The sequence below is a fragment of the Leiobunum rupestre genome, chromosome 2 (assembly GCF_980474605.1).
Source record: "Leiobunum rupestre chromosome 2, qqLeiRupe1.1.hap1, whole genome shotgun sequence".
Taxonomy (NCBI): Eukaryota; Metazoa; Arthropoda; class Arachnida; order Opiliones; family Sclerosomatidae; genus Leiobunum; species Leiobunum rupestre.
In genome coordinates, this window is record NC_143385.1 from 34853099 (window position 1) to 34869706 (window position 16608).

Below are 16608 nucleotides of genomic sequence, written 5' to 3' on the forward strand. Positions count from 1 at the left end.
TTGTACACCAAGTAGATCTCTTCGGGTAGACTTTGGGACTCCAAGAATTGCCCTAAGCGCTGCATTTTGGACTCTGTCTAACTTGTCAAGGTGTGTTTTAGCCGCCGTATTGTATATCATACAAGAGTAATCCAGTCGGGACCGGATGAATTGTGTATATAATACCTTCAGAGCACGTCTAGAGGCTCCCCAATAGGTAGAGGAAACACATCTCAGTAAATTCAAACGTTTCATGGAGGACGCATGAAGGGAATCGATATGGGCGCGCCAGGTCAATTTGGAATCGATGGTGACTCCAAGATAGACATACGTCTCCACCCTCTCTAAACGTGACGGACCCAAAGTGAAGAAAGTATCGTCGAGAAAGTCTGTATTCCGCTTGTTGTGGATCACCATATATTTACATTTGTCCGGCTGAAAAGTGAGTCCCTATTCATTGCTATACTCTTCCATATTATTTAGGGCCACTTGAAGATGTTCTTGTAAAATCTGGGCATGTCGCCCAGAAGCCCAGATAGCTAAATCATCAGCGTGTTCCCCGTGTAGAACTCCGACTGGACAGCCTTCAGGAATGGCGGCCAGCATAACATTAAAGAGCGTGGGACTAATCACGCTGCCCTGAGGTAAACCACGAGTGACTGGAAACGTATCTGAAACCTTGTTGCCGACTTTCACCGCAGCTGTACGCCCTTTTAAAAAATTCTCCAACCAATTGTACAGGTTACCAGTAATACCCAATGCTTCCAATTTGGATAGTAATGCGTGATGGTGTACGCTACCAAAGGCATCTTTTAGATCCAGAAAAATAACAACGCAGATGTGGCCCCTAGCCATAGCGATTTGGGCCTCTTGGGTGAGTCGCAGTATATTGTCTGTTGGCCAACGTCCTTTCCGAAAGCCCGATTGCGAATCCGGAATGGCACCACTGGCCTCCAGAAACCAACTAAGCCTTGTCAGGCCCAATCTGTCATACGTTTTTCCTAAGGTAGGAAGCAACGAAATTTCGCGATAGGAATTGACATCTTGGGGGTTTTTCCCGGTTTACAAATAGGATGTAAGAGCGCATGCTTCCATTCTGTAGGGTAACAGCGGCCCTCCGATAGCTCACGTAATCCTGTAAGGTTCGACTATTTCTTGCAAGCCGTCGTAGTGCATTGATTCTTTTAACCTCAATAGGACAAGAAGAATCCCACCACTGGGGGGTGCGAGGTTGAGTAGGACCGCCACAGAGTTTCTTTGGAATAGTCAGTGTAGCAGCGTTGGCTAGCAAAGCTGTAATCGAGTCCACCTGCACTGTGAAATCTGGGTGAAGAACTCCCTCCGTTAGAGTGTGACGGAAACCCAACCAATCAGCCTGTGGGTAGTTGCCAGCGCGTTGTCGTGTTGACAAGATTAGGGACCCTCTCCTCCAAAGTCAGCAGAATGGGGAAGTGGTCACTGGATCCCCCGGGCAGCGTGTGACAAGAAAGCCTGTGAGCCAGGTCGGAGCTGGCAAATGTTAAATCCAATGCGCTATCTGGGACTCCTATGGAATGTCTAGTAATGTCCCCGTTATAGAGAAGAACCAAATGATCGTATCCTCAATCCAACGAACGATGAGGTCACCTTGAGTGTTGATCGTGTTACACCCCCACATTGTGTGATGGGCATTGAAGTCGCCCATAATAATATAGGGAGTGTCCAATCGCCCGATAAGGTTATCAAAGAAAGCTCGATCAGCTGCCCGGTGTGGATCGTAAATATTGACCAGCGTATATTGTTTATCATGTACTGTAAGTGTAACCTCACAAATGTCTGGGCCAGAGACCCAGGAGGACTGTGTCATGAACGCATGTAGTGTTTTATCCACCAGAAATACCAGGCCTCCACCCTGGGTGGATCTATCACAGCGAAAGACCTATAACAGCCAAATTCTAGATTCAGTCTATCCGGCGGTTTCAACCATGTCTCCTGAAGGGCGACTATCTTTGGCTTGTGAAGCCGAAGAATAGCTGTGAGTTCACCCAACCTCCTTTTTACACTCCTAATGTTCCACTGAATAATAGTGAAATTACGTTCCTCCATCAGGTGGCACGGAGTTTGATCTTGTTGTATTCTCTCGGTGGGCTGGACGAACATTGCCTGGTTTTGACTGAACAGCAACCCCATCAGTAAGGGTAAACCTGGAGATAGCGGTATCCAGTAGCGTATCAAGAGCGACGGCCAATGGAGGAGGAATCGCGCCACCCCCAGTAAAGAGTTGGGCCACTCCCTGGATAAGTTCTCGAATGAGATTTTTAAATTCCTTCAAGCCCAAAAAAGCCGATGTGGGTGGGTGGACTGGTTGGGCCTGCTCCTTTGTATGGGAAATCGGCTTTTCTTTTGGCGGCATAGCGTGAGACGATGGGGCCCTTGAACGCCCATCACGATGAGGCGGGCGTGTAACTTGTGCGTAGCTCCTGGTTTTAGCAAGCTCTCTAGCCTCCGGAAAAGGAACTTTTTCCTGGCGCTGGATGGTAATGACAGAGTTCTCCAGTTTGAACTTTGGACATCTACGGTCCTTGCAATTGTGGTTACTTTTGCAGTTAACACACTTTGGAGGACTTTCACACTCCTTAGTTTTATCAAAGACGTGATCCTGGCCACATCTGGCGCAGATCTCATGCTGAACGATTGTCTTACAGTTTTTGGCAAAATGGCCATATCTCCTGCATCGAAAACATTGGCTAGGGCCGGAATCATAGTCGAAAAGTCTATAGGAAGAACTGAAGAACCTGACCCTGGGTGGAACAGTCCCGGAAAAGCCCAACACATAGCAGAGCTCCTGCCACCCAAGCGACGGACACTAGTAACATCCACTGCCGCAGCCTTAAATTCCTCCAAAATATCGCTTTTAGTAACATCGTTCGGAACTCCTATTATTTTCTTGTACGTAGTCACCAGTTATGAGATCGTATGTTATATCTCCGAGCGATGATGAGGACTGAATAGTCTGTCGTTGTTCCTCCGAGGCAAGGGTAATCAGCAGGTCGCCGTTTCGCAACACCTTAGCCTCTAACCCACGGCCGAACGTTGATTCCACTACTCTGTGGAACTCCTTTGTAGAAAGCTCAGAAAATGTCTTGGAGCCCTCCTTTGGTTTCAACCGGAACGGCCTCGCCGCGGGGTTTTGTACTCTGGAAGGGGGACCCCTTTGGAGATGGGCCCCTACTTTCTCCTTTTTCCGCGACCTAACTTCGATGAAACCGTCTAGGGCTGGGTAACCCGTAGCGTCATCTTCCTCCTCAGAGTGCATAAAGGCATCGGCGTCCACGTTGGTCATAGCCTCCGCCACAAAGGACCCGGACCCGGCCAAGGCTTCACAGGAACGGTAACGAGAAAAGAACAAAAAAAACAAATAGGACAAAAGGAAAAAGGGGGATAACTAATTGGAGAAAGGGAAAAACTGGGGAAAACTAGCTAAAATACCGTAAAACAAATTTAACAAAAACATAAAACATGAGCAACAAAAAGACAACCTTTCACCAGTGTTCAAATTTCGTTTTTTGACTCAGATACAGCTTATTTTATCCCTCACAAGAAAGTGACTTTTCGTTATTTTTATTTCTCGCCACATGGCGCCACAGGGGTAACAACTATTATTTTAAAAACGCCCGTTTAAGGAACTAGTAACAGCGGTGGAAATAGTTCTTAGATTTGTGGTTATTTTCTGCTTGTGTTTGTTAAATGGATTAATGTATAATTTTTGTAAACTTTTAAACCTTAATCCATACTTTTTTTCATAATAGGAACATACGTTAACTACATACGTCACGTTCAATTTGGTGCATAATATTTAACATTTCTTGATCAACCTCCTCTAGCAAATTAAAGTCAGTCAAACCAACTTTCTTTCCGAACTCAAAGCTATGGCAGTCTTCATTGAAAACATTACCAAGTGAACATTTATCAAACGAAACCTTTTCCATTGTGTAATTTAAACAGAAATTTCTAATAGCTCGTCAACTAGATTCTTAAAACGATATCCAGCAGCAGCAGACGAAAACTTTAGTTTATCTGTCTACTCTCTCTAATAAGCCCCAGAAATTATCCCGTGTTTCAAAGAGAATAAAAAAAAACGAAAAAAGTGTCTAAAATGGCCTACAATTAAATGTTATTTTTTGGGTTGAAGGTCTCTCATATACATCTTTTTTATTTATGCATTTTGTAGATTGAAATCTCAGTTTTTTTACGATAGTATTAGTTTTCTGTATATCAAATGTTGTCCTTTATACCAGAGAGTGTATAATATAGAGAGGCGCCTCTTTCAAAAATCCGTCCCATGATTTTTTTCGCTAAAATGTCCACTAGTCTTAGACGTGTGAGGGCGCCACTAGAATACTATCACCATTCGCCTCGAGCGGCACGCGATTTAGGCATAGAACGACGCAAAAAGTTTTCTATTTATTGGATAATTTAACATCAATAAATCTATTAATATGTATTTATCGGCGATAAATTGTCCGTCAACTAAGAAAATTAAGAATCGTTAATTTTTTTTAAGTTTCCAAGGGATAAAGAACGGTGAATACGCTTTTTTATTAGATAAGCTTAGGCCTTGGGTATTAGCCCAGCTGATTATTATTATTTTATTATTATATTCACTTTCAAACTTTTAGTTCTAAACTGTGGCTGCAAAATGTCAACAATTACAAACTATAACATAAAATAAATGAATATTTTTACACAAACCATACACTTGGTTCTTATTGACGATTGTTTCATGAATGTTAAAACCAGAAATTGACTAACTATTTTTTCCAATAATGAACATCAAATTTCAGTGTCCCCTACGCCTATTAAAAGTAGAAAAACATCTACCAGGATAACTTTCTTCTTAATATTTATTAATAATTAAATATTCCAATAAGAAAAGACGTTGGATACACACAGGGCCAAAACAAATTCTCCAATTGCACAACTACGCTTTCCCTAATGAATCAAATTATAAAAATGGTAATTTAAATTTTAAGTCAAGACTTTCTAGAAAATTACTTTTGGTTGTATTCGTCAAAGAGGAGGCAATATAGATCATCTGGATTCTCAACAATTTTGGGCAGCATACGTACAGAGCTGCATCAGTCAATAATCTCTTAAAACCTGCAGACTCAAATTGCATCGATGATTTGGATAACTTCATTTTAAACAGATTCCTTTAAGAAATCAGCTCCAGGACCACAAGAGGATTCATCTGATTTTGATAAATATGGAGTCTTACAAGTTCATTGAAAGTCCTAACCTGCTCAAAGAAAATGTCCACTCCTTAGTTATATATTAAGATACCTAATCCATCGCTGCTTTTTAAATCACCAATGTCAGAGAGTGTAAAGGTTATGAGAGGCGTCTCTTCCTATTCCCGTAACGTTAAAATTTCGTACAAGATTTTGAGAGCGCGCGCCCATAGGAGAGGTTACGAAACTATCCGACACACGATGTCGCTACTGGAAAATTTTTAAATTTTGTAAACATCCGGAAAATATTTTTCATCAGTCATGGCTGTTGAACTGAACATAGTTGAATTATGCTAATTTAAAATTAATAAAATTCAATTCCATGAAAATAAAGAAACGTAAGTACAAGAAAGCGGACTATTTATAATATTTTAATACGAAAAGCATTAATTTGTTTGATTAACCAAGGAAATTCATTAGAAATTTTATGAAATGGCCGAGGCTTAACGAGAACACAATAAACTAAAAATATGATAAATTAAAAAATACGAGGAAACATTGAAGTAGGTAAAATGAGATTTATGTTGTATTTTTAACAGTTTCCTATCTAATCTTTTCTGGGTTTTCATGTATTCATGGTCGAGATCTTGTTTTTTAAGGGAACTATGTATGCAGAATTCTATGAAAAAGATATCATGTTTTGGTATGCAGTTGCACACGGAGAATCTTCGGTAGCTTTAAACCATTTCTTGTCAATTCTTCGGGTGATGAATCTCTCCAAACGTCCTTTAATATTTATCATGTGTGATAAAAGCTTAAAACTGGTGTCAAATACTTCATTTGCCTCCGTTACAAATTCGAGGAAACTATCAGTTGGTACGATGAGGCTGCTGATAGAAGAATTCTTTGATGTTTTGAACGCTTTAAAGTAAGAGAGCAGGTTTGTTGGGTCAACAATTGGATTGTCTTTTTTGAGTTGACTTATGCAAGAAGAGCATTGATGGTTTGAGTAGCAGCGGTGAATTAAATATCCTGAAATATAACTAAGAACATTTTGTTTTAGCAGGTTTGGACTTTCAATAGAATTACAAATTTCTAAGTCTTCATCGGAAAATTGCCCCTGGCTTTGCAAGACTACAAGATTTTTAAAATTGGAGAAATCTTCATCCAGTAATGGAGCTGCAGTTTTAAAAGTGTCAATGTTTAAAATGATCTCATCCAAATCATCAATGCAATTAGAATCCGGTGGTTTCAAGAGATTATTCACAGAGGCAGCCCTGTATGCAGCTCGAAATTTTGTGGATTGGGATGATTGCCTCCTTTCTGTCTTATAGATCCAAAAAAATTATCTACAAAATCTTGGCTAATCCTGCCCGTTAATAAAAACTTAAAACCAAAATTCTCCTTTAGATCTTCCCAGAGGAGTAGCAAGGCTTGAATTGAAATTTTCCATCCTTCGATACAAGGCAGGGTTTTATATCTGCAGTTTTCAGGCTTCCACGTGCTAAACCATTCCAATTTCTCACTCAACATTTGTACGTGAATTGACGAATCCCTCATTCCTCTCTTACACAGCGTTTCATTATTAAGGGTCCTACTGTTGAATAAATCAAAAAGGTCATTCATGTGGAGAAGGAACTCGGCTGTGAATGTGCTATTTAATGTCAGCTCTCCTAATCCCAATGAATATGCTGTTTGGATACAGTTGGAAACACTTCGGCTGAAAACTTGGGCTGCTAAGCTAACTTTCATGTTGGAAAATGCCGGTAACTTGACATGTTTGGATTTTAACTTGTGAGCACCGTGGAACTTTCCAATTTTTTGGTCTAACTAAAAAAAAATTTCTAGGTCTTTCCAATAAACTATGTTGCCTTCTACCATAATTGGATATTTCTTGAAATTGTTTCTAACACTTTTTAAGAGATGAGGCGGATCAAAGAAGAAATATATTTTCTTGCCATCAATTTCAATGTAAGGCTTTTCCGTGGTTATTCCGAGATTTTTATATAGATTTTGGTTGCCTGTTCCTTGGTCGCAAACTACGGCTTTGACAATTAGGCCAATATTTTCAAGGTGTTTTATGCTTTCTTTAAGGAGCAGTTCCAAAGTCTGCCCAGAGCAAGCATCCTTAGTAAGGAAGTAATCAATTGGTTGTTTCCATTTGAGTTTTATGCCTTTAGCCATGAAGACAAGGGCCTGATTTGCCTACTGCTTGGTTCTTCCATGTGGCCCATAATCAACAAAGCCTTCAATAATATCATTGCATTGGTCAAGGGTGAGTTTTTCTTCTAAGCAAATTTCATCAAAAGAAATTAAAACCACTTTTTCACTTAGATTCTTATTCTGAAATTTCATCTTCAAGGCTTCGAGTGTTTTATGATCAAAACCAGGAGCAATTTTCATGCGACCAAGCCATTTCTCCAAGGTCCTTTTCGTTGGAAGACATAACACAGCTTGCCACATCCTATATGCTTGGGGACTATGGTAGAATAGAGAAAGTGACCATTTCTTAAGCATTGTGGAATACCTCCTTCCCTTTTTATTTCTTTGTCGAAGTTTCAACTCTGAATCGAAGAGTTCTTTTGAAAAACCAGTTAAGAACCTTGTAGCATTGCTAACATCGCAAATCTTTTCACTGTCTGCTAGTTTTTCTTTTAAACTTCTTATCTGTTTCTTCATTCTTTGAATTTTGGCCTTTTGCTTATTGTTTTTTCTAATAAGTCTTGACTCTCTTTTTGTTTTCAATCCTTTTACTTGGACAGCCTGATCATTGCTTTGCTTCACTGAAACTTCGGCTCCTACATTTAGATGTGCTGTAAGTAATTTGAAAAGTCCTTAATTAAATGCGCTAAATTAATATATAATATTTATTATACCATATTCTTTGTGGTTATTTATTATGTAGGTGTTGTTTGGATTGATTGTTTTTGTTGGATCGCTTGTTTCGGTTGGATTGCTAAAGCTATAACTGTGATCTAGTTGTACGCATTTAGCTTTCTCTGTAATCAGAGATGGGCAAAAAATCATTTGGCGAATAACGAATAAATTTTTTCTTGTCAGTTGTTATTTATAAATAACGTTACAATTAATTTATTTAGAGAAAAATATTTTAAATAAATGTAGGAAAATATTCTTTAATAAAATAAGTTTATAAATAAAAAGGTCAAAATATCTGTTTTATTAAATCATTTGAAATAAATGTATTTTGCAAATAAAGAAGACTGAAATATTTTGTCATCAGATATTTCGGGTTAGCGTAGTTTACAAATAGATCGTCAAAAATAGCTTCCGTTTATTTTTTATTTTGTAGATAACGAATTATTTTTATTTGACAGGGCTAGAATAACTGAATATATGGCCAATTTGTAAGAAAATGCAATACAAATTCCAAAGACTTAAAGTTAATTCTGGTGTCAGAGACGAAATACAATTGTCGACACCATTTTTATTTTAACAAAGAGTATCAATATTACCCAGCAATGGTGGTCACTATTTAATGGCACAGCGAAGGTACAGCAGACCGGTCGGAGGGGAGGCAGCGACATGTGAGCGAGGCCCCTTCTCACAACACACATGTTTTGCGAAGGAATAAATGAGAGGCCCGAATAAGTGCCGCAAAGTACGGGAACCCCAAAAAGTGCCGGACCTCAATAAATGCCGCTAAGTAAGGGGACCCCTAAAAGTTCCCTTAGGTGTGGGGACCACAAAACGTGTCGCTAAGTGCGAGGCCCTAGACGCTCGCCTCGCTCGCCTGTTCTAGCGCCGGCCCTATAGCTACGCCACTGTAGCTATTAATTAATTATTTAATTAATGCTACTAATTTTTACTTGAAAGCATCATTTGCCTTTACTATATACACAAACCTTACGAAGATACGTGAATTTGGTTTTCACGCGATAATATGACATTCCAAGATTGAAATTCGTAGATCACGAGAAAAGGATTGTAGCAGTGGCGGAATAAGGGGGAGGACTGACCGCCCCGGGTGCCAGGGTAGCTAGGGGTATCATTTACCCAAGCCAAAAAGTACGGAAGGGCAGTAAATTAATAAAAACATTAATCTAATACCACCGACCCCATAATTTCCGTAGCATCGTTAAAACAGTGGCATAACTAAGGACCTGCAGACCCCGCGAACGCGGGGGGGGGTCGGGTTTCATTTTCACAAACTAGGGAGCCCTTTCGTTTTAAGTATTTTTACAAGAAAAATGGGTTACGGGACGAACAAAAGACAGGCTTTAACTAATACTGAAATTCAATCTCACTCAATATCCTACGGTAGAAATCGTAAAAAAATATCTAAAGGTAGCTTTTGAATATAATATTTTAATTTTCAAATTTTAATAAATGAAATTCGCGGTTTTTAATTTAAATAAATATATTATATATTGCATTCCATTTACTACGACACTACTAATACTTTATAACAAATACATTTTTTTTTATAAAGGGGCCTTTTGATATCCTGCGGGGGCTCGAAATTTTTCATTACGCCACTGCGTCCAAAGCTTCTAACTGGAGGTGCTTTGTCGGTGGCATTAGCGTTAAAAGTTGCCATTATCAAGAAGTCAAATATCCCGCAACAGTTTACTCCTTATAGTGCGATAAGCATTTTTTTAACCTTGCGTTTACTCGATTAACTAAAATCCTTATTCGTTATTTAAATTAAAGAAAATATTTCCATTTTTTATTTCGCGAAATAAATGACTGAAAATATTTTGTAAAAAAACAATTTAACAAATGAATGTTCATGAAATATTCGTAAAATATTATTTTCCAGATAATAATCGAAAATATTATGTTTTAAATTATTTATCAAATAAGACCACGGCAAAATATTTGTTTAATTGCCAAATAACTATACCTAAAATATTTAGCCCTGTCAATCGACGAATAAATATGATCAGATATTTTGTTATTTAGTAATTTATTCGTTATTCGCCAAATGATTTTTTGCCCATCTCTGTCTGTAATATCCGGGTTTAAATCCAAAGTTCTTTTTCCATTTTGATTCACTGTAGGCATTGATAGCTATCAGGGATACAAAGTATCTTTTGAATTACCATTTTCTGAAATTTCCAATGGTGTAGAGTCATTAAGACTGAAAATTGTTGGAACAGCGGATGGTGTGAGCCTATTTTTAGTTCTAATATTCATAAAACTGTCATCAATGAAATGATTCGCGCAAATTCGATGGTTAACGTGTAAATATTCCGTAGTTTTATTTGTAAGCCCATCATTATTTACATTTTTCAGCCACAAAATGGAACTAAAATTTATATTAAGTTAATATACCAATAAGCGTATCTAATAAAAATGCGAATTTACCGGTCTTTTTCCTTTGGAAACTTAAAGAAAGATAAACGAGGATTTCCTTTTTTACAATTTAAAACGGAACAATATACCTTAGGTATAGTAAACTATTCAAAAACCTTGAAAAACTATCATTCAAAATCGGGAAAGTTTTTGCGTCTCTTTTAAACCTAACATCGAAATGCGCGCGCTGTGAGACCAGCGCCACTGGTGGCGCCATCTCTCTTACGGTAGTAGTGGACATTTTTGGGAAATAAAGTTAGTACGCTTTTTTGAAGGAGAGACGCCTCTCATAATCTTTACACTCTCTGCCAATGTTCTTCTTGCATCAGTCAACTAAGGCAGGACAATCCAATTTTTGATCCAACTAATTTGCTTGCTTATTTTAAGGCATTCGAATGCAAAAAAAACCTTTCTTTTGGTAGCATCATTGTAACAACTGCCAATTTCTTGGAATTTGTAACAAAGATAAATGAGATATTTGACAACAGTTTCTAACTATAATCACACTGTGAATTTCACACATGACAAATGTGAAAGGACGCTTACAAAGATTCATAGCAGGGAGAATTGACAAGAAATGGTTCCCGGCCCCTGAAGATTCAACATGCGCAACTGTGTTTCAATACATGATATCTTTTTTTGTGGAGTTCTGCATAAACAGTACCCTTAAAAAACAAGATCTTGATCACCAATACACAAAAGCACAGAAAAGATTTGACAGAAAACTATTAAAAATACAACACTGAACGTAATTTATTCATCCAAAGATATTCGTATTGAATTACTATTTAGTTCATATTTACATTACTTATAAAAATTAATTATTTTATTTTAAATTACATTTTTATTATAATTTATTGCACTCCACCCTAATCTATAAAATTACTTGTTAGAATTCTTCAGTTACTGAATCATCTAAGACTTGGCCTCCCTTACAATTTATCGTGATTTTTTTAATTATTAAAAATATTGGAGTTTTTATTATTGAAATATTGTACTTGCATCTCACTTTTCTAATGATATCCACCATTGTTTTTTTGAAGAATTCAAAATAACAATTAAAGAAAAATTGGTTGCAGCTGTTTTGATTTTTTTTTATAATTGATTTTTCCTGTGGCGCCATCGAACGTCTAAGACTATCATAACGGGTCGTCTGCTTCTTCTAGGCACTTGTGCTTCAAAAACGTACGAAAAAATTATAACATTACGGGAATAGGAAGAGGCGCCTCTCTATACTATACACTCTCTTTTTATACCCTAATTCCCCCTAAAACACTAGCATGTTTAGTAGTTTTTCAAAAAATGGGAATCGGTTCAAGTAGCTATAATTCAGAAACTAAGTTTCCTAGAATTTTTTCAAAGCGAGTTTCGTGTCAATTGGGTCCGTTTCACTTATTATGAACTTCAATATTTGTCTCAGATTTAATACCTTCGCGACAACCACCTTCTTAGTTTACCTTAGCTAGCGACATTCGAGTAAAAATCATCTTTTTCAACAATTTTTAATTAGAACTAATTAAACAAATTTAATAAAATTTTGTATTTAGACCTCACTTTTCCCTCAGCCTGAAAAATCCGCTGCAATGTATAGGATGCTTTTCGCTGCTGCCCGAAACGGGGGAATCCACGACACATCAACTTAACGTGAGGACAATCAGGACGGATCCTCGAATTGAAATTCGTTATTTTTGCCGGTGATTATAACATCAACCACTCGCCCGATTTTACGTTTGAGACCAGATTTGGATTCCTTGCATTTCGGAGCATCTCCTTTGGAATACACTTTTTACTAATTAATTAGTTAACACCGTCAAAAATTAAGTATTTGAAGAGAATTACGAAGAGAGCGGGAGCCGCTTGGTAGCCGGCTAGCGGCCGTGTTTCTCTCCATCTCTTCGGGCACGGGTTTAAAAGGTAAGCACCCTTGACGTAGGTTATAACAGGGAGCACTAAACCCCTAGTGATAATCAAGAGATTGTGAGTCAGGGACGTACCTTGGGGGGGGGGGGGCACCGGGGGGAGGCACGTTTTTCCAATTTAAATGAGGCGCTAAGGAATTTACGATTGCCGCTTAAAACTGCCGTAGTGGCGCTGCGGTACCGAAATTTGAAGAGCAAATTCACTGACAAGGAGACTACCCGAGGTGGTTATCACCGATTTCGTTGAAACTCAAGGGTTAGGAAGACCTTATAGTAGTATGAAAATTGCTAAAGGGAAAAGTTGCAATGGGCTTTAGTTTTCCTATGGCAACCGAAAATGTTTTGACCTCTCCATTTGAAAAAAGCATGGGATTTTCTCGGTTACCCAAATTTTGTTAAAATTTAACCAAAATTGATCAATTTTACCCAAAATCATTGATCAATTTTACCCAAAATAGGTCAAATTCATCTTTTGAAAATTTATTTTTTTAAAAAATTGTAAGTAATTAAGTACCCTGTGAAACCGAAAAAATCCCATGTTTTTTTTAAATAGAGCTTTTTTGGTTTTGAGAGATCAAAAACATTTTCGGTTGCCATGGGAAAACTAAAGCCCATTACAACTTTTCCCTTTGGAAATTTTCATACTACCATAAGGTCTTCCTAACCCCTGAGTTTCAACAAAATCGGTGATAACCACCTCGGGTAGTCTCCTTGTGAGTGCCTTCCCCCCGGTTGCTACAACTTCCTTAACTGCTTTCGGCCGTCATTATATCTCTAGGTTAGGTAGTTTTTATGCTCTTTGCTCTAACGACGTTATTGTTTCGCTATTTTGAATTTTAGCTTCCTTTGCCATTAATAGATGGCAACACGCTCTCCACTAAAGTCGCGTTCTTTCGAAGAATCGGATAGATTCATAGCCATCTCTAATAACAGGGGCCTTTAAATACTACAGGACTTACAGGTGGCAATGAAAGAGCCGACAGTTGCTTTAAACAGAAAGTTCTAGTAGTTCTTCAACTAGATTCACAAAACGATATCCAGCAGCAGCAGACGAAAACTTTAGTTCGTCTGTCTACTCCAGGGACGTACCTTTGGGGGGGGGAACCCGGGGGGGAGGCCCCGCCCAAAGCTTTGTAGAGTTGGCAAATCGAGGTGGACTAGGCAAAATGAAAATTATGAAACATGTTTGTTAATTAAAAAACTACTAAATCGATTGTAAACGATGTTGCAACAAATCATTTAGAATTTCCCAGCAATTTACTTCCTTAAAGTCATTAACTATGTTTTAGATTTCTATGTAGTTGCTTCTCCTTATGTATAACTTACAAGACCTTATTTCTAATACTTTCAATGAATTTAACATATAAATCAACAATAAAAATAATATATGTCCCTTTAAGGCTGCACATATAACGAGCTCTAAACTGTTTTCCAGTTCGAAAAACTGTTTTTGTTATAATATTTATAGTGTAAAACGTTTTATGGGACTACCTTTAATACTTCTTGAATTATTTGTACGAACACACCGGAATTTTCGGCGATTAGAAAATGAGCACTCTACACATCAATTTTTAAAAAAATCATATTTTAAAAACTACGTTAAATTTAGCGCTACAAATTTGGATTTCGCACTAAAACTATCTATATTACTAACGCGTAAGCTTTCGTCGAAATCGCGCATAGTGCCGTGGGGAACTTTTTACAAAAACGGGCCCTTTGACATGGAATGACCCAAAATGGTTTTTTATTTACAACTGTATAAATCTACAGTTTTTATAATTTATTTTATGTCATTGTAAAATGTAATATCATTTTACATGTTATTCTTTTATTTTAATTTATTACTGATGGTACTATTTTTCTTTATTTTCTAAATCTCCTGTGTTTTTGTGCACTTTCTACCATGTCATAATGTTGAATATTAGTTTTGCATCGATATATTAATTAAAAGGTAATTCTCAGCTACAACTGTTGGGTTATGGTTAATATTAAGTTGTAAGTTAGGTTAGTTAAGCTTTTTCAAGTTTTAGTAATTTAAATATTCTAATAAGTATTATAGAAAAATCCCCTTCATTCGCCTTTTCTGTCGTATTATTGCCCAAACATGCTTTTTGTCTTCGTGTACTCTGCTTCACCACATTACCGAATAAAGCTTCAAATATGCAAAATTTTGAGTCGGGGTAGGATGTGCTCGTTAAACAGCCTAGTGTAGTGTATCCTCATTTTAGAAATTCTTTTGATTTGGGTTTTGAGCCTTAGAGTATAGATTTTAGAAATTTATGTATACATATTGAAATATTACAAAATGTTTCAGCCGGATTTTATACTGAGAGACCGTTCACATCTTGGAATTTTTTGGTAATGTCGAATACGTAGTAGAATGACGAAACGTTAGACCAAGGAGCCTCCTTGCTTAGGACTATGACGATAAATTGTTTTCATACAGCACTTGTTGGTTTTCAAAATTTAATTGACGGCTTTTAAAATTCATTTTGCGCGTGAAAATACCTCTACATGTTATGGTCAAAAAAGCAGGCAAAGAAGACTGTGTGACCAAGACATGTACCTGTAGTCGTATAAGTTAAAATTTTTATTTACCATGGTTTAAAATATTAATTTCATAGTTGTTTAAAGCATGACTGATACTTCATGGTATTTTTGATTTTATTAAAAACAGTTAAAATTTACATGTTTCCGAAGCTTTCGGGTTCGAGACCCCTCGTCAAGCGGTATTTTGAAAACTGAATAATTTTACAGATTATTATTAAATTAATGTACCTGTAGTGTCGCGCGCTAAAACGTCATTTCAAAATCCGTCATAGAATTGGATGTACAGGTTCCGGTATCGAATAGTGTGGTTGCCAGAAATTTCAGTCTCTTGATTTATATACATAACCGATTTAAAAATTACGTTTTTGCGCGGAACATTATGAGATCTATTATACTTATTTAATCCACTTTTTTGGCGACGTAATTTAAAGCGCAAAATGTAAATTCATTTTGAGATGGGCCGATTGTTTATAATATTATGAGCTGGGATAATTTCGGTATTATTATTATTTCGTCCATCCATTCCACGGTCTATAAATGATTTCCTTTCAACGTACATAAGTAGAATTATGGCACGTTATTGCATGAAATAAAATATACAATTTCAATTTGTATACAAGTTTTTAAATACAACAGACTCCAATGAATTTTGGTTACGTTTATTAAGTTAATAATAAAAGAGATAAGTATCTAGAACATAAAAATGAAACATGTTCCACTTGGCGCGAATGATAGTGCAGGGAATCGTGCAGAGGCTTAGGACAAGCGCGTGTTAATGAGTTTTAAAGGTGGGTATTTTTCTCGATAGAGTTAGTTTTTCCATTTTGGGTACGATGTGAATTCGACAAGTAACAATTATTTGAACTAACTGACACTCTTAAGGCCCAAACACACATACGGTTCAACTCCTTCTGCGTTGAGTTTGCAAGTTCTCTCCCCACTGGTTTAAGGGGTTTTCCCCCGAGTTCTTCGGTTTCCCCTTCCATAAAAACTTGTCTAGGTTAACGGTAATAGTTAGTGTAGGGAGCTGTTGGCTCGATCTCGTGGCATGCAGGGCTTGCCACCACCCTCCTACGCATTGTAACCCGGCCACCTGAATTAAGGGCTTCAAAAGTCGTATGATGACTTAGGCCTAAGGTGGTGCCTTGGGTATTAGCCTAGCCTAGCTGAGCTGAAGCGATTTCGCCTGCGAATGTTCGCACATGCGCCCATGCGCCATGACTTCCACTCTATTTAAGTCACGCGACGCGACGCGATTTGCCAGCGAAATTTCGCGCGCGAAGGCTATGTGTGCATCCACCTTTATGGAACATAATTATATACTTGTGGTGGTAGTTGTTAGTGTCTATTCGGATGCTTTTGAAAATGCAGATGCTATTTAGGACCAAAGAAAACATATCTGAGATCAGGATGAACTCTGAAAATAGTTTATTTTTAGGACTGCCGCGCACACTCCCCAATTTCTGAAAAGGAGGGATTTCATTCAGGCCAACGTTCTCGAAGGCTGGTAAGTCCGAGTCATTGATTGTTTATATATCATCAAAGTTCTACCCGGTGCCTCCGAAATTACACCGTTCTACCGTAAGGTTGAGATTTGCAGGTGTCGTTGCCTTGTATGGCCGGTGGCGGCGCTG